General features: G+C 49.9%; 1 long non-coding RNA gene and 1 pseudogene across 2 annotated transcripts; one reads left to right on the top strand and one right to left on the bottom strand.

Moving 5' to 3' along the window:
- The first annotated feature begins 2,821 nt into the window (after window positions 1–2,821).
- LOC110345941 (MSL complex subunit 3 pseudogene) lies at window positions 2,822–10,124 on the top strand (annotated as a pseudogene). Its single transcript, XR_015447443.1, has 2 exons — window positions 2,822–3,159; window positions 4,752–10,124. The product of XR_015447443.1 is annotated as an MSL complex subunit 3 pseudogene (transcript).
- Window positions 10,125–10,212: 88 nt separating this feature from the next.
- LOC101725001 (uncharacterized) lies at window positions 10,213–14,366 on the bottom strand. The gene is made up of 2 exons (XR_002389638.2): window positions 13,625–14,366; window positions 10,213–10,763 (listed from the first exon to the last, which is right to left on the bottom strand). It is a non-coding gene; the product is annotated as an uncharacterized LOC101725001 (long non-coding RNA).
- Window positions 14,367–22,280: the final 7,914 nt, after the last annotated feature.

Here is a 22,280-nt window from a genome sequence, read left to right on the forward strand (position 1 = left end):
CTGAGTGTCTAATTGTTTTCTAGGAAGCAGCACAGTTAACCCAGTCCTTCGGTTCTTCCTATGTTTAAGCAACTGAACTTAAATGTTTTAACAGCAGAAGGAGGGCTCATGGCCCAACCTTTCTTGGACTTGAACTGATGGTAGGAAATATCCCCTAAGGTTAGGCCTGACCAGAAGGCTTCTGGAATATGTGAGTTTATTCCAGGTCCCAGAGGCCAGATCTCTGGGGATGCTGTGGTTTTAGAATACAAAGCTACATCCCAGTCCCCCACGTGTCCTAATCCACAGGCATCTGCATCATGTTGTCAGAGAGCTCGCCTTGAGGTCATTCTCAGCTCTGAACATCCCATCTCAGGGGAACAAGGTACAGCTCAGGGCTATGGTAGTGTTTTAGGCTCAGGGGTCTTTAGCCTCCTAGAGATAGGTGTCCACCAGAGGCCAGGAAGTTCCAAGACAAGGCTTTTATTAAGTTTTTCTCCAAAGGCTGGGGATTTAGCTCAGTGGCGCCACGCCTGCCTCAGATGTGCAAGGTCCTCAGTTCTATCCCCAGTATGGGAAACAAAAGAAAAAGAGAGAAACTTTTTCTCCAGAGGAAAAGGGAAGCAGAGATGGAGGCAAAGGGAGAGAGAGAGAGACCTCAACTATTTCCCTCAGGGTAGTTTGGGGACTGCTTTTAAGGAAGTTAGGGTGGAAAAAGGGTGATTTTATAATGAGGGAGAGAGACAATAAAGGGCAGGACTATTTGTGTCTTTTGCTTGTTTGTTTGGGTCCCGGGGATCGAACTTGGGTCCTTGCGCTTGCGCAGCAGGCGGCAAAACCACTGAGCTAAATCCCCGGCCCTATTTGTCTCTTTTTAGTCCTTATATGGTCTGTTGTGTTTGGTCATGATGTCTGGGAGGTGTCTTTGGCCTTAAAGTGGGGACAGATTAGGTCAAGGGAATTCCATATTATAGTTTTTGGGCAAAACATTTTTCTCAAATGATCAATATGTTTACTTGCAGAATGGAGTAGAATCTGACCCAACAGTTAAGGCAACAAAGAAGGCAAAAGTTAATAGAAAGCCGGAGATGTCAAGCATGGTCTCGTTCCCGTCACCCGTGGGGCTTCCACAGGTTCAAGGGAAGAGTCAGTATTTTTAGAAAAATCGGCTTTCTGGTCCCAGGAAAGTAACCAAGGCCACCATTATCATCATAACCCACATGGCAGAGGTGTATCAACCACTGCCTAGTGGGACCAGTAATATATTTTATTAAGTTTTTTTTTTTTTGGTACCAGGGATTGAACTCAGGTCCTTGCGCTTGCGCAGCAGGCGGTGAAATCACTGAGCTAAATCCCCAGCCCTGGAGACTGCTTTTAAGGAAGTTGAGGTAGAAAAATACCAGCTCTGACACCTCCAAAATGAGTGATGTTAAGTCAACTAAAAGCAAGTGAAACTACAGGGCTTATGCATCAGGAGACAGAGAGTTGTCAAGAAGGGACTATGACTGCTCTGACAGTGCCTGACATCTGAGTTGATTCTGGGGGCTTGCTGAGGACATCTTATGGGATAAGGTTTTTCCTCAGTTACTTTTCCCCCCTTGTCTTTGTTCACCCCTCAAATTTGGGATCTAAGATGGGCATGGTAGCACAAGTCTATGATGCCAGCAGTCAAGAGGCTGAGGCAGGAGGATGACCATGGGTTTGAGGCCGACCTGGAATACATAGTGAGACCCTGTCTCAAATAAATTAATAAATACATGAATGAATGAAACCAGACATTTGACTTGTATGCCCAGAAGAGTGGAAGCAGGACAGCTTTCAAAGGGGCCAGAAAGCAGAAACCAGGCAACATCTGGCAAGCACCTCTCTCTCTCTCTCTCTCTCCCTCCCTCCCTCCCTCCCTCTCTCTCTCTCTCTCTCTCTCTGGTACCAGGGATTGAACTCAGGACCTGGTGCTTGCCAGGCAGGCACGGCACCACTGAGCTACATCCCTGGCCCTGGCAAATCTCTTTAATCATTTTTCAAACATCTTGGGCTGGGATGGCTAGACTCTGGTTTTGGGGCCAGGTTGTCTTTAAGAGCCTGTGGGTTTTAAATTTTATTTTACTGGTGTTTACTAAAAAATGATAGGATTATTGGATATCCATCATTGTGTCTGGGCAGATTAAGTACCACATTAAAAGACACTGGAGGGGTTGGGGATTTAGCTTAGTAGCTCTGCCGTCTGCCTTGAAAGCGCAAGATCGTGAGTTCGATCCTCGGTACCAAAAAAAAAGTACCATTTTAAACTGCACAGCAGAATATAGGAGGCAACCAAAGCCAGTGGGTATGTGATTAGATAAATCGTGGAGGTTCTTCTTTCTTTTTAATAGCTCCATGGGCATAGGCCACTGGAAAAAATGTATTTGAAATTGGTGAACTTAGTCATTTTGTCTGTAAATGGATGGCGCTTGTCAGCGCTGAGTCCCGCCTCTGTGTGGAAATACCTGGCAGAGGGCCTCTGCAGTGTCTTTTTTTCTGGGTTAGCATCATATATCCGCTTTGCATTGTCCTTGGTGCATAAACAGTTTCCACCCGCGAACATCTCAAGATTTTCCAGCAGTAGAATTGTTAGGTCCGGCTCAAACTGACTCAAGACAAATTTATGATTTTGGTAGAGTCGCTTCCAGCTCATGGTGGGCAGCATGGGTGTGTATGTCCCGGGTGGCAGCCACCATGTCTGCACTGCGGTCCTAGGAGGCGCCAGATCTCAATCCTTCCACCCTGGGCCTCACAAAGCCATACCAAATCCACGAGGGCAAACACATGGGGAGCTCGAACTACACTCTCGGCTGCATAGTCCTCTTGCAGTACCCAGGAGAAATCGAAACACAGTTGCGAAGGCTGGGGAGAAACTGCTTCCACGGTTCCCTTCCCAATCCCCTCGAGCGCGCAGATATCCATCCCAGAGTGAGAAGCTCCCCACTACCCGCCCTCTTCACATTGCGCCTGCGCACTCAGAAGCTCTGCAATCCCAGGTGGCTCTGGGGCAGGGTGTGCGGTTGGGTAGCAGGACCAGAAAAGTCGCTCCAAGTGCATTAGCCTGCCATTTCCCCTAGGCCACCGAGGCAGCATTGGGCAGGAAGTACGCATGCGCCAAGATGGATGGCTCCATACCTTCGGGTATGAGGCAGCTGTGAGGTGAGGAGTTGGGGCGAGGTGGGAAGTACATCCACGGGCCAGAATGAGTGTGTGAGAACCCCGTGGAGAGACTCAGGGACAGAGAGTGTGCGTACGCCTGAGGCAGGCCACATAGGACACATTGGTGACGTCGCTGGTGCACTGAGACTGTGCTGTGTGTGCTGGGCCATGCTTGTGTGTGTGTCCACCTAACGTGGATTTCTCTTCTGCTACTTCTGTTCCTCACACCCAAGGTTGTCTGTCACAGGCCAAGTGAAAAACCCTAATAATGAGCCGGCTGTGGTGATCACCACCTGTAATCCCAGAACTCGGGAAAGCTGAGGCAGGAGGATCGCCATGAGTTTGAGGCCAGCCTAGACAACATAGCAAGACTCTGCCTCCAAAAAAAAAGTATCTGGAGGGCTAGGGATTTAGCTCAGTAGCACCATGTCTGGCTCACAAGCGCAAGATCGTGAGTTCAATCCCTGATACCAAAAAAAAGAGAGAGTATCTGGAAAGATGTGGTACTGATGCTCAAAGGTTAGGACACCCCTATTAGAATCCATTGAGAAGTGGAACCTACACCTCTTGCAGGCATCCAGGGAATTGTATGTATCTCTAAGTCAAACTGTATCTATGATGGGACCAAGAATTAGGTTAGTGAGGCAAAGCCCCCATATTATCTGTCCTTGCAGTCCTGGCTCTTATTTATTTTTTGCCTATTGGGTATTGAATTTAGGTCCTTCACACTGAGCTGCATCCCCAGCGCTTTTTTTATTTTGAGACACAGTCTTGCTAAGTTACTAAGTACCCAAGGTGGGCTGGAACTTGTGATCCTCCTGCCTCAGCCTCCCAGAGTCCTGAGATAACAGGCATGGGCTACCACACCCAGCAGTAGTGGCTCTAAACCTGAGTAATATCTGCTTCCTTTCCAGGCATTACAAAGTTAGGGTACTGCTGAATTATAACAGAACCATAAAGGGAAAGAACTCTTACATTGACAGAATCTTCCATGAGAACCATCTACAACTCTACATTGTATTGTCATCTCACAGATCTCTTAATTCAAAATTCATTTTCCAAGTTGCCATTAGAAGCAATGATATCTGCTGGTTAGCAAAGGGGAAAAGACAAAAATACAAATTTTGATCAGCTATTTATTAACAAGATAGGGTTACTTCAACCAAATGAAAGGAAAAGTCAGTTTCTCAGAAAGAAGAGTGAAACCTGTGAATATAGAAAAGTGGTATTCTGTATTTGTTATACTAAACAGTTAAAAACCAACATCTATCAAAATGACATTTTTCAATCACTCCTTATGGAACAATTAAAAATGCATAAAACTGAGGGCAGCTTATATAACGAAAATATACTTCCAATCACTTGAGGATCCAATAGATCCACAAAGATGAAATTTTATTAATTACATGGAAAAACACCATTAAAATTTCTGTAATATTGCTCATAATGTACTTCGGAGAATTGCTCCGTGACTCCATGGCTGTTTGAAAACTAAACTAGAAATTCATTACCTATTGGTCTACTATAAAAATGAAGTACTGATAAAAAACAATACCCTATTTATAACTTGTATAAAATTTCTTCTCAATCAGCAAATGAGCCCAAGTGAAGGCATGAAATTTATATTTCACTCAAAGGAGAAAGTGCTGATCTTTGAGCCTGACCCCAACAAAGGTGAGTGCTGTTGATGTTATTGTTGAGAAAGATGAAAAAAGCAGAAAGATCCCAGAACATCTGATCCATTTAATGGTTGGGACAGAAGCTGGGATAGATGGACAGCAGAAGTTCATGTGCTTCATGATACAGACGAAAATCATAGATTATAGTGTCAATTGGCAAGAAAAGCCAATTGCAGCTCAAAACTAGAACTGCAAACAAAACAAGAAAGAAATGGCAGAAAGAACAATAACTATAGACATCCCTGAAGTTCTACAAAAGCAACTTGAAGGTGATTGTTACAATATTAACAGGAGGAAGCGGTTAGTGAGACTACCATGCCAGACCAACATCCTAACTATTTTGCAATCCTATGTGAAGCATTTTGCCATCAATGTAGCCTCTTCAGCCAAGGAGAGGCCTCAACACCAGCACACTGCAGCACATGCCAATGTGAATGAGCATTATATTCCAGCGGAAAACAACGTTACCCTGTGTAAGGAGATGGTGGATGGGCTGAGAATCACCTTTGATTATGCTCTTCCATTGCTCTTGCTCTACCCGTATGAACAGGCACAGTATAAAGAGATGACTTCAGCTAAATCTTTTGTTCCAATTAAGCAAAGTGCCACAAACACTAATAGGAACCAGGAAGTGCTCTCTGGCAGCTCACCTTTATTGACTCTTTCCACACTGCAGTCCACAGAGAGTCACCCAGGCACCAATGAACCCGACACCCCCAAGAGGCACAAAGCCCAGTCAGAAGCATTGCAGTCCCTGCGGCGGTCCACGCGTCAGCGCATGCACTGTGACAGGCTGTCCCAGAGCAGCACCTGGCCTCAGCCCATGTGCCAGCAGCAGGACCTGTCGGCCAGCAGGCCCAGGCTGTCCCTGCATCTGGAAAAGAAGACACCTGTGCATGGCATATCATCTTCCTGCACTCCTCTGACCCCTAGTAAGGAAGGGAGTCCTGTATTTGCTGGATTTGAAGGCAGAAGGGAAATAAATGAGGTCCTCTCCTGGAAGCTTGTGCCTGACAATTACCCTCCAGGTGACCAGCCACCTCCACCCTCTTATATTTACGGGGCACAACATTTGCTGCGATTGTTCATAAAACTTCCAGAAATCCTGGGAAAGATGTCCTTTTCTGAGAAGAATCTGAAGGCTTTACTGAAGCACTTTGATCTCTTCCTGAAATTCTTAGCAGAATACCATGCCAACTTCTTCCCAGAGTCGGCCTGTGTTACTGCCTGTGAGGGGTACTGCAGCACCAAGAGCCCCAGGGCAACTGATTGAAGACTGCTGCTCTGCTAGCTTTGTGTTCCAGTTCCAGAGACCACAAATTCCAGGCCCACCCTGGAGTCTCCAGCAGAGGCAGGCTGTGTTGAGTTGCCCACATATTGTAGTATTTGTTAAGAATTACTTACTTCCTGGGGGGCCAGGGATGTAACTCAGTGGTGCCACACCTGCCTGGCAAGCACAAGGTTCTGAGTTTAATCCCTGGTACAAAAAAAAAAAAAATTACTTCTGGGTGCCTGAAACGTGCTCTGACATAACCCTTGCTATTGCACAGGACATCTGTGATGGCAGGCAGTGAATAGATGTATTCATCATGAAACATCCTTGAAAGTGGGCTGTTTTGGTATGCATTGCAGTTAGTTGTTACTGAGAATCACATTGTTTAGCTATTTGTTAGCACAAAAAAATTGTTTGTTTGTTTTTTGATACCGGGGATCGAACTCAGGTCCTTGGTGCTTGTGCAGCAGGAGGTGAAACCACTGAGCTAAATCCCCAGCCCCAAAAAATTGTTTTTTGAGAGAGGATCTTGGCATGTAGTTGAGGCTGGTCTTGAACTCACTATGTAGCCCAGGCAATCCTCCTGCCTCAGCCTTCCTAGTGCTAGGATTACACATATGCACCACTCTACCTAGCTAAACAAAATATTTTTTGCAAACTGTTTTCATTGTGGTGAGGCTGAATTACTCTGAGCAATCAATTGTAGTTTGTACTTGGAAACTACAAAGAAATCCCAATGTCTTTTAGAAGGAATTGATGCCAAAAGAAAATGTCCCCTATACATTTAGAGTTCCCTCTATGAAACATTATTTTGGGGACTTAATATTTTGTTGAGTAATGTTATGGTTTCCTTTCTATAAAATGTTATTTTTGGTGATTAAGATTTCTGCTTTGATTTTTGTGGACCATTATACATTCATTTCTTTCCACCTTTCTGACACTGCTTACCTTTACAGGCTGCCTTTCCAAGATGAGTCCTTGTATTACCTTAAAAGCAATTATTTTGGGCCAGGGATTTAGCTCAGTGGTTCTGGTGCCTGCCTCGTAAGCGCAAGGTCCCGAGTTCGATCCCTGGTACCAAAAAAAAAACCAAAACATAAAAGCAATTATTTTAATTGCAAGCTTTCCCATATTTTTCACATGTATGGTGTTTGCAAGCTTTTGTAAATAGGAGGATCAGTTGAAGACTGCCACTCTACTTATATTGATAGGTTCCCCTTTTGTGCGCATATTTTTGTAAAGATGAGGGCCAACGGTGAGCTTCCCCACACTGCTCAAGTTTGTAAGTTTTCCCTCTGGGGCACATGTCCCGATGTCCTTAAAAGGGTGCAGTCACAGACAGACTTCCCACCATACCATACCTAGGTGCATGAGGTGCTCTCCAGTGGGAAGCTTTCCATATCTTTGAAAGGAACTAAGCAACTAAAAGTTTGCCCATGTTGCTCACTGTGTTAGTCAGCTTTTCATCACTGTGACAGAATGCCTGAAAAGATCAACTTAAATAAGGAGAGATTGTGGCTCATGGTTCCAGGCTCTGTTAGGACGGACCTGAGGAGGCGCAGCAGTCCCCTTGTGGCAGGATGTGGTGGACTGACTGCCCACCTCAGGGCAGAGAAGAGGCAGAGAGATGGGAAGGAATGGAACAAGATCCAGTCCCAAGGTTTTGCTCTTGTGGCCCTGTCTCCTAAGTCGCCTCCACATCCCATAGGGCAAGCACGTTAAGATCTCATGAGTGACTTCATCCATGAGTGAAGGGTGAGAGCCCTCATAAGCCTATGCCCTCCTGAAAGCTCCACCTCTGAACCCTGCCACATGGGGATCAAGGCTCAACACATGAGCTTTCGGGGGACCCTGACAATTAAAACCATAACACTAATGTTCATTATGTGTCTACCTGACCAGAGTTTTTCCATGTCTTGGGAAGGAATATGTAACTGCAGTCTCCTGTATCCGTATGTTTATGTGGCTTTTGGGGCAGAGTCGTGACTGTCTTCTGCTTGGTGAGTTCTCCCCCGTAGGTGGGGATGCAAGCATGGGTGGGAACTTCAGGCTTTGTCCCCCTGGAGGGACGCCCAGGATAGGACACCACAGGAAAGCCAGGGATCCTGCAGAGTCACGGGTCAGTCTGGGGCATGAGGTCACCTGCCCATCTGTGTTCTTTAAGAACAAAACCCCTGTGGGGTGTGATGGCACACTCCTGTAATCCTAGCACTCAGGAGGCTGAGGCAAGAGAATTGCTGCCAGTTTGAGGCCAGCCTGAATTTCATAGCAAGACCCTGTCTCAAAAAACAAAACCACTTAGCAGTGGTGTCACCACATCCGCTGATGGCAGACCCTATGGAAGTCCCGCCCAGCCCTTCCCATCTTGCACAGCTGGTGTGGGCAGCAGCACACCAGGGTCTCAGAAGCCCTTTGCACCTGAGAGAGGCTGAAACACAATGCCAGCACAGGGCAGGAACTTCTAGAATAACCACGAACAATGAGATCCCCATTAAAATTTTTTGGGAAAAAAAATTTTTTTCGGGGGTAGATTTTAGATTTTACACTTTTTTTTTTTTTTTTTTTGCGACAGGGTCTCACTTTGGAGTTCAAATTGGTCTTGAGCTCACTTATGTAGCCCAAGTTGGCCTCGAACTCTCAGCAATCCTCCTGCCTCAGTCTCCCCAGTGCTGGGATCACAGGTGTGTGCCACCACACCTGGTTTATTTTATTATTTCTTTTTCGGTTTCAAGAACTGTACTAAGAGGGCTGGCGATTTAGGTCAGTGGTTCCACCACCTGCCCTACAAGCGCAAGGACCTGAGTTCGATCCCCTCCCCGGTACAAAAAAAAAAAAAACTGTAGTAAGAATGGCAAGATGTGGCAAGCACTGAAGGTGGACGTCTAGGGCAACAGAGTCTGGGTGTTATGGTTTAGATCTAAAATGTCCCCAAAGTATCACGTGTATGGAAGGTGACTGCATCACGGGGCGCTGCGCTTATCAGTGGGTTCAATTTTTGCTGACTGTGCTATTAGGCTGTTGGGCCTGGATGGAGATGGTCACTGAGGGCGTGACCTGGAAGGCTGGTTCCGGCTCTGCTTCCGGGCTGCGAAGGTCTGACCCGCCCTGCTCTACCCAGGCCCCTCGCAAAAAGTGTTCCAGGGCTCCTGCCCGGCCTGGCCGTACCCCCAAAATAGCCCCTCGCTCCACTCATCTCCCTAAACAGTCCCTTGAGTCTTCCTCCTGTGCTGGACACCTCTCCAAACTGGCCCTCTCCCATTCACCACCCGGCAGCCTGACTGCTGTTTGTCCCTCCTGTCCTCAGTCCCCGACATCTGTCAGCTGGGACACCGGGCCACTCCGCCCACTAGTCACCGGCTCCCCGACCTGAGCTTCTGGGAGGGCAACGCCACGCCCCTGGCTCTGATTGGACAGAACGTGGCACGGCGGCGCCCTTGATTGGACTGTGGCTCTGAGGCCAGCGCCTCTGATTAGACAGATCTTCGGGCATCGCTGTGGATACCGTGATTGGATATTTTTCCCAGAATCCGCCCCCCGGAGCCTATGTGACAGACCCCTGAAGAAGTCTGGAGTCTCAAGTAGGCCCTGCGGCGAATGCCTAACCTCAGCCCCGCCCCGCCGCGTCCGCCTACGACCCGACTTGCCACGCCCCAGACAGCCTGAGTGACAGGTGCACCTGGGTCAAGCGTGCAGGCCCCGAACCGCCTGGGAATGTCGGGTCCTGGGCTGAGCTTGCTCTGCAGCCCCAAACCTATCCGGGGCGCTCAGATTAACCACGTGAAATGAGAGTAGGTCGCCGGGCGTGGTGGTGCACGCCTGTGATCCCAGCATTTGGGAGGCTGAGGCAGGAGGATCGCCCTGAGTTCGAGGACACATAGCGAGAACCTGTCTCAAAAAAATCATTAACAGTTGCTGATAGCCAGGGGCAGTGGCACACACCTCCAATCGCTGCACTCTGGGAGATAGGCAGGAGGACGGCAAGTTGGATCATGGCCTGGGCAATTTAGCGACTTAGTGAAATCACCGCAAGGTGGCTATGAATAGTTGCATTCTATTATGGCAGGGTTTTTTTTGGGGGGGGGTGCTTTTTACTAATGCAAGTTTTTTTAATTACTGCCTTTTATTTATACAGACCAGTGGGTTCATTTCGGCATATCCATACATGCAGGTAACACACTTTGATCATTTCCCCTGTCCCAGCCCCTCTTCTCTAAGTCTGGCCACACCCATGCCCCCCTTTTCCCCCTAGATTCCCTATGACAGATAACCCCTGAGATCTGAATGAGTCCGGTTTATCCCACTCCACACGATGGCCTCCAGTTTCATCCATTTTCCTGCAGACAGGATTCTCTTCTTTATGGCTGCATAGTGCTCCTTCATCCATCTGTTGACCCACACCATTACAAGTTTTTAAAACACACAAACCGGGCCAGGGATGTAGTTCAACTGCTCAGCGCCTACCTGGCAAGCACGAGGTCCTGAGTTCAATCCCCGGTACAGAAAAAAAAAAAAGCAAATAAAAAATATTGACACGAGGTGTTTAAGGACACACACAGGAAAAACAATCATCACGGCCACCTGCACAAACACGAGCCCTGGGAGTCGGGGTGAGGCTCAGGGTGGCACACAGTGTGCAAAGCCTCGATCCAACCCTGACGGAAAAGAAAAAAAAAAAGACAAACTTTAATGGCTGCCTCTGGGGAGCTGAGAAATATGTCCTGCTTTATAAATACGTGTGCTAAATATAGCTTAAATGCGTATATTACTTCTGTACTTTTTTTAATCATTCCATTAAAAAAGCAAATACAAGGCCGGGGATTTAGCTCAGTGCTTCCGCCGCCTGCCTCGAAAGCTCAAGGTCCCGAGTTCAATCCCCGGTACCAAAAAAAAAAGAATGAATGAATGAAATCCTTTAGCTCAGACTGCTCAGCCTGCCAAATCCAAATACTCTGGGGTATGATGTCCTGATCCCCTAGGCTGTACACACCCTAGAGAGTTCCCTCAGAGTCAGCATGAGTGAACATCTGGAGCAGGTTCTTCCCTCTCGTGGGCTGTGTGTGGGCTGTTGGGTGTCAGGCTGAGCCATTTCTGGCGAAGTCCTGTTCTAACTCTGACAAGGAGGACATTAAGAAAGGATGGTGGCAGGGCTCAGCCACAGCGCCTGCGCTCTGCGTGTCCGGGGGCCGGTTGGATCCCAGCGTGGAAAAGGACGAGGAGGATGAGTACAAGATCAGCACATTATTTGTTGAATGTGCCAGGTGAGCCCAACAGATAAAGTGAATGTTTAAATTTTTAAAAAGAATTTTCTTTTTTTTTTTGGTACCGCTCCAACTTGGGACTTTCTGCTTGCAAGGCAGGTGGCAGAACCACTGAGCTACATCCCCGGCCCTTAAAAAGAATTTTATTACACTAAAAGACACATTGCCAGGCTGGGGATGTAGCTCAGTGGCAACACGCCTGCCTGGCAAGCACAAGGTCCCGAGTTCAATCCCTGGTACAGAGAAAAAAAACAAAACAAAAAGCAAACTTGTAAAAGACACATTGCCATGAAACCCTCTCAAAAAAATCCTCTCACTTCAAGTACACTTATCTCATGGTTCTTGGCACTTTCCAAAGCAGCTCTGAAGTCCTCTTCCCTGAGTGTCTTTAGCTGCCCTGCCCTGGCTGCCTCAGGGTCCTTGGTAGATTCATAATGCTTCCCTTTTGTTTTTTTGTGGGGTTTTTTTTTTTGGTACTGGGGATCGAACTCGGGGCAGCGAAACCACTGAGCTAAATCCCCAGCCCAACGCGCCAAAACCCAAGACCAGACCAGGCCACAACAAGCGTTTATTGTAGGGATGATCTACTGGGTTGTCTCTGAACAAAGGAGAGACAAAAGCAATATGGCCGGGTCAGAGTGCTTCTTATAGAAGCTGGGGTGGGGTTGAGTGAGGTAGTGGCTAGGGACTGGAGGAGCCTGTGAGATCACTAGCTGCTAGGAGGAGAGCAAGTCTTAGGTTACTCTTTTGGTGGGAGCAGGGGCATGTTGGAAGAAGGCAGCTATTATAGACAGTAGCCACCCTAAATCGGAGGGAAACCTATCACCTTTCATGATCACTTTGGCTTTAGGGAGAAGCCCAAAGTCACAGTGCCAGATCCAGTGAATATGGTGGATGATGACATACTGGTGGTGTGGGAGGGGGGGGTTGTTTGTTTTTTGAGATAGGGTCTCACTATGCAGTGCAGGCTGGCCTTGAACTATAGAGCCCAGGTTGGCCTCAAACTTGGGGCAATCCTCCTGCCTCAGCCTCCTGAGTGCTGGGACCACAGGGCTGCCTTTCTGTTGGATGGCATTTGGCAGCAGCATTCACATTTATCACACCTCCTAAAGACACTCATGAAAGAGGACTTCCAGAACTGCTGCAGAAAGTGGCAAGGACAATGGGATAAGTGTGTTGGAAATAGGGGGGTGTTGAAGGATTAATGGCTATGTGTCTTTTACTGTGGATCGAACCAAGGACCTTGTGCTTATGAGGCAGGCAAGGCCCCACTGAGGTAAAGCCAGCCCAACTGTAATAAATTTTTAAAATTTGAAGATGTGCCGTGTTTTTCTCTCCTCTCCTGTATTATTAAGGACCTTTAGTCCACCTAAGTGAAAACTGAGGCACTGCGAAGCTCAGTGGCAAGTTATCAAGTATCTCCGGGCCCCTGATGAAGCTGGCAGCCAGCTAAACCCAAAGTCTCCGAGCCGGACATTCCAATAAAAGAAAAATCGGCTCTGACTGAGAAAGGATCTGCCGAGACCTCCACAGGCTGAAAGGTCAGACCAAGGTAACTACAGCTGCAAAATTAACAAGAAACACTATTTCCCGTAAGGGCACACTTCAAGTATCATGTGTCCAAATATATCCTTTCTCTGAGCCATCGCTGTCTTCTAAGTCGCTGAAAATTCTGCCCCATTAAATCAGACAGTAAGCCGGGCGTGGGGATATAGGCCTGTAATCCCAATCTTGGGAGGCTGAGGCAGGAAGGTGCCACGAGTTCCGAGGCCAGCCTGGACTCCACAGCCAGACTCTGCCTCTAAAATCAACCAATCACAGATCGTGACTAGAAGCTAACACCAAGAATGAGCGCCCCTGTCCTGCCCCAGGTCCTGATTCCCTTGCTCACAATCAGTATCCATTTCCAAGCCGGGCCCAGGGCTCAGGTAAGCAGCTTCCGAACACACAACCCCGGGCTCTCTCCTCTCGTGGTTCCCAAGGAAACAGGAGCCGGGTTCGCTCTGTGGTCCAGACCCGATGTGATCCGGTTCGTACGTAACTCGGATTTGCTCTGAGCCAATGCAAATCCCGTGGATTTCAAACTCATCCAAACCCCACCTCTTCCAAAATCTCATGCTAGGACTGGGGGGCCCCAGATCCACGGAGACGAAACGACCCGCGTCCAACCGAGACCTCGGCGGCCGAGCCGCCGACTCGGTCCCTTTGAACCCCGTCCTCGCCCTCTGACCCACTTGCCCCCAAGCGCTGCCCACCCTCGCCGATGTCCAGATGACAAGGAAACGCGGAGCTAGGTATGCCAGATAGAAGAGTAACCAGCCTCGGAACATGAAGGCAGCGAAGAACAGTGACTGAAGCCCACGCATCAAGCTTCCATTTCCGGCGAGGGACCTGCCGGAAGCGGAAGAGAAGGCGACTTTGAGGTTTCGGATTGGTGAAGACCGGCCGCGTCCTCCAACCGCGAATCAGATGACTGCTAGTCCCCGCCCTCTGGGACGCGATTGGGGGCTTGTCGTGATGTGACACTTCCTTTGGGGCGTGTCCGAAGATCTTGCGTTTATGGGCGTGGTTTTCTAAATGATCTTCCTTCGGGGGCGTGGCTATGGCCAGAAAAAGGCCTGGCAGGAGGTTGGGGCCGTGGTCTCCCGTGCAATAGCGAGCCCTCAGCACCAACATTGCCTCAAGCGCAATAAAAGCTAAAATGTGCAAAAAGTGCTCATTTCCTCCAACGCCCTCCCCTTGCGAACGCACTCTCATCAAAGACACCATGGGATCATTGTGGCAATTTTTCTTCTTTGTTTGAATGTCCATTATTTCTTCCAGAAATGAGGTTTGCCTTGCGTGATGGCGCATGCCTCTCATCTCAGCACTCTGGGATGCTTGGGCAGGAGGGTCGCAAATTCAAGCCCACCATAGGTAATTTGACGACTTAGCGAGACCCTATCTCAAGAACGTTCAAAAGGAGCTGAGGATGTAGCTTAGTACAAAGGTCCTGGGTTCAAGCTCCAGTAACAGAGAAAGAGAGTTAGGAGGAGGGGAAGGGACGGAGGGAGGGAGGGAGGGAGGGAGCGAGGGAGGGAGGGAGGGAGGAAGAGAAGGAAAGGAAGGAAAAAGAAAAGAGATCCTATTTTATCCATCACTTCGCTTCGCTTAATAAACGCGTGGCGATTCCGGACTTGGCCACTAGAGGGAGACCTAGCTTACATTTTTCACGTCTGGGACTATTGTTGGTAAAACCAGCAAACATTGAGGAAGTAGAAGTCTTTCACTTCAACCTGTCCTAGGTCTTTCCTTCACCCTTGTCTTTCCTTCAACCCAGTCCCTAGAGACAAACACTGTCTGGTGACAACTTGAAGAACCTTCCACCGACGTACAGAGTCTTTAAGAAAGACGGTGTGTGGGCCGGGGATTTAGCTCAGTGGTTTCGCTGCCTACTGTGCAAGAGCAAGAACCCGAGTTCGATCCCCGGTACCAAAAAAAAAGAAAAAAGAAAAAGAAAAGAAAAACGGTGTGTATGTTCTGTAATAAATACCCATACGGCTGCAAACTAAACTCAAAGATCTTTTCTCTCTTTCCACTTAGATTCCAGGGGGCAGGAACGAAAAATTAACCAGATTGGAAAATGCATGTGTAATGGCCGGGCGTGCTGTCTATCACGCGCTTGTCCTCCCAGCACTGAGGGAGGCTGAGGCAAGAAGATCAGGAGTTCAAGGCCACCCTGGGCAACTTAGGGAGACCCTATCCCAAAACAAAGCAGGCAAGCAAAAAAAAAAAAAATCTAGACCAGCGCATTTAAAATGGATGACCTCATCTTCTGGGATTTAGTCAGCGGTGCTGCAATACACAGCTTCACCGACAGAGGGAGCGGGAGACCGCACGTTCAGCTGGCAGCCAACTGGGGGAAGCGATTTGAACCCGAATATGCCCGCACCTTCCCGCCTCCCAGAGGGGACAGGATGGGCCCTAAGAGGACACCCACAGCCTCTACATCTGGGCCTCACTGGGGGTAGCCAAGCCCTTCATTTAAAAGATCGGAGTGGAGCCGGGGATTTAGCTCAGTGGTTCCACCGCCTGCCTCGCGAGCTCAAGGTCCCGAGCTCGATCCCCACTACCAAAAAAAAAAAAAAAAAAAAAAAGGAGTGGAAAAAATACAATAAAATAAAAAATAAAAGAGCAGAGTGGAATTGATAATTGCCCAAGGCCAGGCCGGAGGTGCGGCTCAGTGGTGAGCGCTTGCCTAGGCGGGGCAAAGCCCTGGGTTCCATCCTGAGCACTGCAAAAAACAGCCAAAAAACATGGTCATCCCAGCACTCAGGAGGCTGAGGCAGGAGGATCTCAATGAGCTCGAGGCCAGCCTGGACCACGTAGTGAGTTCAAGGCCAGCCCAGAATACATACTGAGACCCTATCTTTCAAAAAAAAAATTAAATTAAAATTTAAAAAAACCAAACTATTCCTATAACATTTTTAAAGATTTTTAAAATAAACAAAAGAACAATAAAACTCCTGTAACATTTTAACCTATAGCCATGAGTGATTGTGATTCCCAGTCCCACTAGTCCTTGGAAAATGTGTTCTTCAGCCAGGCACGGTGGTGCAATCTGTAATCTCTGTTCTGTTTTTGGTTTTCTTTCTTTCTTCCTTTCCTTTCTTTCTTTTTTTCTTTCTTTCTTTCTGTACTGGGAATCGAACTCAGGGCTTTGCGCTTGCCAGGCAGGCACTATACTGCTGAGCTACATCCCCAGCTCTTGTTTCTGTTTTTTGAGACAGTGTCACCATGTAGCCCAGGCTGGCCTCAAACTCACAGGGATCCTCCTGCCTCAGCCTCCCTAGTACTGGGGTGACTGGCGTGTGCCACGGGGCTCAGCAGCGAGGAGCAAAGTGTACACTGGGATCCAGCATCTGTGCTGGTGACCATGAAAAGACCCCACCCCTGTCACTAGGAGTCAGAGATGGAAAACAGACACAACACTCGGTCTCCAGTAGCTCGCTGTGACAAGCTCAGAGCCACCTGCCCAGCCCCGGAGGGGACATGGGTCCAGAGGAAATGAGGCTCCGCTGGGAGGCAAAGCCATCTCAGAGATATCCAGGGAAAATCAGCACCAAAACCAAATGCAGGTGACAACGGAAGCATCACCCCCCTCAGCCGCCCTCTGAGAAGTCCAGGCAGGGAGTTCAGTACCAGAAGAAATATCCAGCTAGCAGTGCCTCTGAGTGGTGACACCCTAGCCTAGAATGCAGGAGGCCCTGGGTCCATTCCCAGCACCACAAGAAAAAGGAAATGGAGTCAGTTAGGGAAGACCCTGTCTCAAAATTTAAAAATGAAAAGGCCTGGGGATGGAGCTCAGTGTGAAGGCCCTGGGTTCAATCTCCAGTGAAGCAAGGAAAAAAAAAGGAGGAGGAGACTGGTGGCTGATGGCCCCGCCCACACCCAGACAAGGCCTTCAGCCATCCTAAGTGGCCCAGAGGTGGCCCCTTGTCACCACAGAGCCTGAAGCCAGGGCAAGCCTCTTCCCACCAGGTGCCGGGAGCCCAACCTCAGTCAGTGCCAGGTCACTCTGGAAACCTCTCTTCTTGCACCGGGGTGGAGGGCACCGACACCCAGGACAGCCAGCATCCCTGTCCCTGTCCCTCTGCCTCTGCCTCTGCCCCGCCATGTCCTTGCTGAGGCCACCTCTCCCATGCACAGTGTCCTCTGTCACCCCCACCCCAGCCCCGCCTCTGACCTGACTCTTGTCCCTGCCTGCGTGCACAGTGGGGCTTTTGGGGAAGGCGGAGGACGTCAGGGCTGTGGACTAAAACTGTCCCTGCCCCTGCTGCTGCTCACCTGCTCCACCCTGGGTGCTCAGAGTCCTCCCCCTGGTCCGTAGGGTCTCAGGCACCTCCAGGCTCCAGGGCCTTCCCCCTGAGCTCCATCCTCAGCAGTCTTTATTTTTTATTTTGAGACAAGGTCTCTCTAAGTCACTAAGTTCCCCAGGCTGGGCTTGGACTTGGGATCCTCCTGCCTCAGCCTCCTGAGTACCTGGGACGAGTGCCCGGGTACCTGGCTAATTCAATTTAGTTCCGACAGCTGCTGTCTAGCAGGAGCCATGTGAGACAAGAGAGCCACAAACAGATGTGCCCAACTGAACGTCCACAGCAGCGGCAGGAGGAAAGCCAACCATCAGCAGGCTAGATGGAAAGAAAAGCCTTCAATTAAGGGCGGTTGCGGGCCGGCGGGTGGAAACCTGTGCGCTCACACTCCGGGAGCCTCCAGACCCACAGGAACCCACGTTAGCGCATTTGTTTACCTCATAACCTCCCAGAGGCTCCTCCTCCCAGCATTTATTTTTGTTTTGTTTTGAGACAGAGTCTTGCTGTGAAGTCCAAGCTGCCCTTGAACTCACAGTCATCCTCCTGCCTCAGCCTCCTGAGTGCTGGGATGACAGGTGTGCACCCCCACACCCGTCTGGTCCCAACGTTTAAACCTGCAGTCTCCCACCTTGCCCTGCCTGGTCCCAACGTTTAAACCTGCAGTCTCCCACCTTGCCCTGCGGTACAGTGCATAACTTGGAAAAAGGCGCATGCGCATTCTCCCTCTTGTCAGGCTCTGCATAGACAGACCCTGCCCCACCGCCCCGGCAGCTTCCATAGCAGGTCCCAGACAGCATCACCTGAATACTGGACAAGGTAGGGCCTACAGGGCGTCATCCCTGGGATTCCATCCCGCTGACTCCAATCCAAGTCATATTTGGAGAAAAATAAGAAAGAGGATGGGCGTGGTGGTGAGCACCTGTCACCCCCGCACTCTGGGAGGCTGAGGCAGGAGGATCACAAGTTTGAGCTCAATCTAGGCAACTTAACGACTTACTGAGACTGCCTCAGAATAAAAAACAAATTAAAACAAAGAAGAGCTGGGGATATAGCTCGGTATGTAGGCCCTGGGCTCAATCCCCAGTAAAAAAAATATTAACCAAAAGGATTACTCAGAGGAATGAGGGGCTGGGAGGCCCCCAAAAGGAAGCAACAGGCTCTGGAGCAGATGCCTGAGGGAGGTGGGACAGGCTGGTGGCTGTGTGGGGCGCCTATCACAGGCAGAGGGAACAATCAGGCTGCCTCCAGAAAGGGGACTTGAAGCTGCATGCACCTGGCACACCAGGCCTCCACGCCTGTCATCGCAGGCCTGTGGAGGCTGAGGTGGGGGATCACGGTTCAAAGCCAGGCTGAACTACAGTGAGACCCTATCTTCAATAAACAAATGAGGAAAACGTAACTGATTCTGCTCTAAGGACTGGGGTTAAAATACTAATGCTCATACTCTGGAGGCTGAGGCAGGAGGATTACAAAGTTCGACTCCGGCTTGGGTAATTTAACAAAGTAGTGAAACGCTGTTCCAAAATTTTAAAAATAAATAAAAGTGCTGGGGATAAAGCTCAGTGCGAAGGCCCTGGGTCAACCCTCAGTATCCCCTCCTCCACAGACACACTGCCATCCATCCCACCCCACAGGCCACCTCGGCCACAAGCCAGTCTTGGACAAAGCTAACAATTACCAGGCCTGTCCCCAAACAATGCATTTACTAGCCGCCCGGCCCCTCTCCAAGCCTCACGCCCTCCGAAGTATCCGTGCCCCAGCCTGGACCCCAAACCGCCAGCCACTCAGCCAGCCACGGCTCTCCGCGCCGCGGAACCGCAGGGGTTAAACGGAGGCTCGGGGTTTGCTGATTGACAGCCGGGCAGACAGCCCTGGTGACCCGACCAATCAGCAACGGTGGGCGCGGCCCACGTGGGGGGAAGCGGCCTCCGGATTGGCCGGAGCCTTCAGGGGCCGGTGGCACAGCCCAAGCCCACGTGCAGAGCCGGCTCCTCCAGTGATGGGCCTCAGGGGCCAGGTGGCGCGGGGCGGGGCCCGGGCGGGAGGGGGCGGGGCGGGGCAGTGGCCCGAGGGCGGGGCCGAAGCTTCCTCCGGGCCTGAGCTGGGTTGATCTCTGTGACCTGCGCTGTCCGGGCCCCTCTTGCCCGTCTGGGCTGGGTGGGCAGGCTGTTTCCTGGAGGGCACTGCAGGTTCCTGGGCTGGGAGGGAGCTGGAGGTGTCCCCAGGGTTGAAACTGAAGCAAGGAAGAGCTTGCTGCTGCGAAGTGATCAGGGGAAGACAGCTCTTTTCCTGTCATAAATTCTAGCTACTTCCCCTGGCTAACTCCTATCCATCCCTCAACACCCATTGCCAAGAATTCCTGTGCTTTAGGAAACTGCCTCAAAACTAAAGTTTTCTGGGCCTGATGGTGCCACCTGTAATCTCAGTACTCAGAAGGCTGAGGCAGGATGATTGCCATGAGTTCGAGGCCAGCCTGGGCTACATAGTGAGATGACCCTTCTCAAAAAAACCAACCAAACCAACAAAAAACAAACAAGGCCCGAGATGGTCCTGCGTTTGATCCCCAGTACCAGGGGGAAACAACCCCGTAAAATAAAAAAGGGCTGGTGTAGCTCAGTGTGAAAAGGTCCTGGGTTCAATCCCAGTGCCGAGGCCTGGGAGATGGGGTAAAGTTCAGCTTTGTTCCTACCTCTGGGGGCTCAGCCCTTCCTGGATCTGGGCAGCCAGAGACCCCGAGGCCTGGGAATGGGGGAAGCCTGGGGCCAATCACTTCTGTCCCCTGCAAACTCAGCCTTCTGTCCCCAGGAATTGGCTGAGGTCCTGAAGGTGACCTCAGGGCCACTCCAGCCCCTGGACCCCTCAAAGGAACTTGGGTGAGGAGGGCAGCTTCAAGAGGGGCCTGGCGCAGTTCTGGGGTTCTGGCCTGACTGAGGTTGGACTTGGCCAGCCAGCCCGGAGGCCTGGCCCTTGCGAAAGAAGCATTTTATTGCTCAGGTGATAAGGCAGGCGGGAACACCTCCTCGCTGCCTTAGGGTTCTGCAGGCACCCACGCCCACACTCAGGCTGGACTTCCAGGGGAGCCTAGACTTGGAGGCCCAGAAGTGAAATGAACGTATTATTTGTTCAGTAATTCCCTGCAGCCCAAGATATACATAAATGCTTTTCCTATACTCACATATCTATGACAAAGTTTACCCAGCTGTGGTGCGCACACTTATAATCCCAGAGCTCAGGAGGCTGAGGCAGGAGGATCCCTGTGAGTGCAAGGCCAGCCTGGGCTACATAGCTAGACCCTGTCTCAAAAAACAAAAACAAACAAATACCAAGAGAGAACAGGAATTAACTTCCTATGCTAGGAGCTCCCACCCTGCCGCCTGTAGGGTGGAGCACTGCAGAGTATAGCCTAGGGACACCCGGGTGGAGGCAGGAGTGTGTACTGGAGTGTCTGGGGGCCCCTATGGGGTTTATTGTTGTTGTTTATTTATCTGTCTTTTGAGACAGGGTCTCACTATATAGCCCAGGCTGGCCTCCAAATCACAGCGATCCTCCTGCCTCAGCCTTCTGAGTGCTTCCTTTAACTATTCTAGCAAGGCCCTGTGATGTCTGTGATTTCTGAGTTGCTGAGCTCTGAGGCCCAGCATTACGGGACTCGGGACTCGGACCGTTCCCCAGGAGAGGTAAGCCCATGCACTAGCCATCACACCTGCCTGGCTTTGACTCACAATGTCCATTTCTCTCGTTCCGCATGAGTTGTTGCATTCCATTTGATTTTTTAAAATATTGCACTAAATAGCTTATCAGAGGGCTGGGGATGCGATGCACGCCTGTCATCCCTGCACTCTGGGAGGCCGTGGCAGGAGGATCACAATTCTGAATTTATCCTGAGCAATTTAGGGATTTAGAAGCTTTTGTCTCAAAATAAACAATAAAAAGGGCTGGGGGTGGAGCTCAGTGCCAAGGCCCTGGGTTCAATCCTCAGTACTTGGAAAAGAAGAAAAAGACAAATCCTAGCAGCGCTTTTTTCTTTTTTTGGTACCGGAGATCGAACTCAGAACCTTGGGCTGGCCTGGGAGGCATGGTGCCACTGAACTAAACCCCAGGTCTCTAGCAGTGCTTCTGACCCACATTTCTGGCTCCCAGGTGACACCAGCTACTTTCCCTGACTCTTAGAACCGATCCAGCAGTTGGGTGACATCTCATCCAGAGGACAACGCCAGGCTGTAGGGAGTCCCTAGCCCCCCACACCCCAGAAAGCTGGCCTTTAGCTCAGGCCCTGTTAGGGGACCCTCCCTCCTTATATTTTCACTCCCTTTAGGCAAGTAAGTTCACCCTTTGACTTTTTTTTTGGTACCGGGGATCGAACTCGGGACCTTGTGCTTTCGAGGCAGGCACCGGAACCTCTGAGGTAAATCCCCATCCCCAGCCTTTGACTTCTTTTTGGGCACTTTTTAAAACTAATACCTTGCTAGCTGGTTGTGGTGGCAAACACCTGTGACTCTAGCACTCTGGGAGGCTGAGGCAGGAGGGTGGCCAGGATAAGCCTAACTGGGCAACTTAGTAATTTAGACCTTGTCTGAAAACATGAAATATGTAGCTCAGTGCTAAGGCTCCCACCACCACCAAAAAAAAGAAAGAAGCTGAATTTTTAAAAACTTAATGTCAGTGGCCAAGCTAGATTAGTGGCTGCTCAAAGAATAAAGGCAGTCTAAAAAAAGAGAGAAGCAATAAACAGGATTCACACAAATTGTAAACCAATCCCAGTACTCAGGAGGCTGAGGCAGGAGGACTGCCTCAAGTTAAAGGCCAGCCTGGGCTACATTGTGAGCTCAAGGCCACCCTGAACTACAAAGTGAGACTCTGTCTCAGTAAAAAAAAAAAAAAATGGGCCGGAGGGCCGGGGATTGAGGATTTAGCTCAGCGGTTTTGCCCCCTGCTACGCAAGGACCAGAGTTCGATTCCCCGTAGCAAAAAAACAAAAAACAAAAAGGAAACCAAATACCAGGCAGGGCGTGGTGGCTCACACCTGTAATACCAGCAATCTGGAGGCTGAGGCAGGAGG

The sequence above is a fragment of the Heterocephalus glaber genome, unplaced genomic scaffold (genome assembly GCF_053883595.1).
Source record: "Heterocephalus glaber isolate CG9 unplaced genomic scaffold, H.glaber_assembly_v1.0 deba00001760, whole genome shotgun sequence".
Lineage (NCBI taxonomy): Eukaryota > Metazoa > Chordata > Mammalia > Rodentia > Bathyergidae > Heterocephalus > Heterocephalus glaber.